The sequence below is a fragment of the Rutidosis leptorrhynchoides genome, chromosome 4 (genome assembly GCF_046630445.1).
Source record: "Rutidosis leptorrhynchoides isolate AG116_Rl617_1_P2 chromosome 4, CSIRO_AGI_Rlap_v1, whole genome shotgun sequence".
Classification (NCBI taxonomy): domain Eukaryota; kingdom Viridiplantae; phylum Streptophyta; class Magnoliopsida; order Asterales; family Asteraceae; genus Rutidosis; species Rutidosis leptorrhynchoides.
The window spans coordinates 428,252,791-428,255,945 of NC_092336.1; positions in this window are offsets into that span (position 1 = coordinate 428,252,791).

Consider the following 3,155-nt stretch of genomic DNA (forward strand, 5'->3'; position numbering starts at 1 on the left):
GTAGTACCTACCCGTTAAGTTCATACTTAGTAGCTAACATACCATTTCAACTACTACAATTCTATATGAAAAACTAATCACAAAAAAAATATATATCATATTCAAACCTTTATACAATAACTTGCAAACTTACAATACCGCTATTTTGCATATAGCATGAAATATAGCACATAAAACTTTGATACAAAGTAGTTGCAAAGATAATTCTAGTTAATAAATAAGGCATTCAGCAAAGGCAACAAAGACACGTAATTCATACGTCCAGAAACAAGTCATGCATTCTGGTTTTACTAATACCACTTCCCATCCTTGGTCTTGTGGAACGTAACCGTTGTGACCGATAGTATGACAACGTGTTGTAATATCATCAAAAGGACGAAGGTTACGTAATGACCAACAGTCTCGTAATAACCTAAAAACCTCATTTCTTACTCCAATTACCGACTCCGTCACTTGTGGGAACGTTTTGTTTAATAGTTGTAGCCCGATGTTCTTTTTCTCACTTTGGTGAGAAGCGAACATTACTAACCCGTAAGCATAACATGCTTCTTTATGTTGAGTCAAAATAATTTCTTAACCCATTGCGTAAAATAGCATTTGGGTTCCCCGCAATATATGCGTCAAAGTAAACACATCGTAACTTATGGATTTCCCAATGTGATATCCCCCATCTTTCGAACGAAAGCCTTTTATAAATCAAGGCATTCTTGGAACGTTCTTCGAATGTCTTACAAACTGATCTCGCCTTAAATAGTTGTGCCGAGGAATTCTGACCGACTCTAGACAAGATTTCATCAATCATGTCTCCGGGTAGGTCTCTTAAAATATTGGGTTGTCTATCCATTTTGTGTTTTTATACTGTAAAATAGACAAGAGTTAGATTCATAAAAAAAATACTTATTAATACAAGCAATTTTTACATATATCATAAAGCATAAGCACACTATATTACATATATTACACCACACGAATACAACTATCTTATTCTGACTCGCTCGTTTCTTCTTCTTCGGTTTTGGTTAGTTTTGCCAAGTTTCTAGGGATATATGATGTTCCCCTAATACGAGCCGTCATTTTCCACATTGGTTTAGAAAAACCTGGTGGTTTAGAGGTTCCCGGGTTATTGTCACAACTTAAGAAATACGGGTGTTGACGATACATATAAAGTTCATCGGGTTTGAAATCAAATTTCTCTATTTTTATGCCCTTTCCCTTATTGTTCTCTTTTGCCTTATTAAATTGTGTTGGGGTAATTTCTATAACATCATCGGAATCCTTGTCGGGATCCGATTCATCGGAGAATTGGTAATCCTCCCAATACTTTGCTTCCTTGGTAGAAACACCATTGACCATAGTTAACTTTGGTCGGTTAGTTGAGGATTTTCTTCTACTTAACCGTTTTATTATTTCCCCCACTGGTTCTATTTCTTCTTCCGGTTCCGATTCTTCTTCCGGTTCCGATTCTTCTTCCGGTTCCGACTCTTCTTCCGGTTCCTCTTCGGAAACTTGTGAATCAGTTCACGAATCATTCCAATTTACATTTGACTCTTCATTATTATTAGGTGAGTCAATGGGACTTGTTCTAGAGGTAGACATCTATCACATAATATCAAATGCGTTAAGAGATTAATATATCACATAATATTCACATGTTAAAAATATATAGTTTCCAACAAAATTTGTTAAGCAATCATTTTTCAAGTAAACACGGTCGAAGTCCAGACTCACTAATGCATCCTAACAAATTTTATAAGACACACTAATGCAAAATTCTGGTTCTCTAAGACCAACGCTCTGATACCAACTGAAATGTCCCATTCTTATTGATTAAAAACGTTCCATATTAATTGATTTCGTTGCGAGGTTTTGACCTCTATATGAGACGTTTTTTTCAAAGACTGCATTCATTTTTAAAACAAACCATAACCTTTATTTCATAAATAAAGGTTTAAAAAGCTTTACGTAGATTATCAAATAATGATAATCTAAAATATCCTGTTTACACACGACCATTACATAATGGTTTACAATACAAATATGTTACATCGAAATCAGTTTCTTGAATGCAGTTTTTACACAATATCATACAAACATGGACTCCAAATCTTGTCCTTATTTTAGTATGCAACAGCGGAAGCTCTTAGTATTCACCTGAGAATAAACATGCTTTAAATGTCAACAAAAATGTTGGTGAGTTATAGGTTTAACCTATATCTATCAAATCGTAACAATAGACCACAAGATTACATATTTCAATACACATCCCATACATAATGATAAAAATCATTCATATGGTGAACACCTGGTAACTGACATTAACAAGATGCATATATAAGAATATCCCCATCATTCCGGGACACCCTTCGGATATGATATAAATTTCGAAGTACTAAAGCATCCGGTACTTTGGATGGGGTTTGTTAGGCCCAATAGATCTATCTTTAGGATTCGCGTCAATTAGGGTGTCTGTTCCCTAATTCTTAGATTACCAGACTTAATAAAAAGGGGCATATTCGATTTCGATAATTCAACCATAGAATGTAGTTTCACGTACTTGTGTCTATTTTGTAAATCATTTATAAAACCTGCATGTATTCTCATCCTAAAAATATTAGATTTTAAAAGTGGGACTATAACTCACTTTCACAGATTTTTACTTCGTCGGGAAGTAAGATTTGGCCACTGGTCGATTCACGAACCTATAACAAATATGTACATATATATCAAAGTATATTCAAAATATATTTACAACACTTTTAATACATTTTGATGTTTTAAGTTTATTAAGTCAGCTGTCCTCGTTAGTAACCTACAACTAGTTGTCCAACGTTAGATGTACAGAAAAAAATTGATATATATTATCTTGAATCAATCCACGACCCAGTGTATACGTATCTCAGTATTGATCACAACTCAAACTATATATATATTTTGGAATCAACCTCAACCCTTTATAGCTAACTCCAACATTCACATATAGAGTGTCTATGGTTGTTCCGCAATATATATATAGATGGGTCGACATGATAGGTCGAAACATTGTATACGTGTCTATGGTATCTCAAGATTACATAATATACAATATAAGTTGATTAGGTTATGGTTGGAATAGATTTATTACTAACTTTCACGTAGGTAAAATGAGTAGTTTTTAT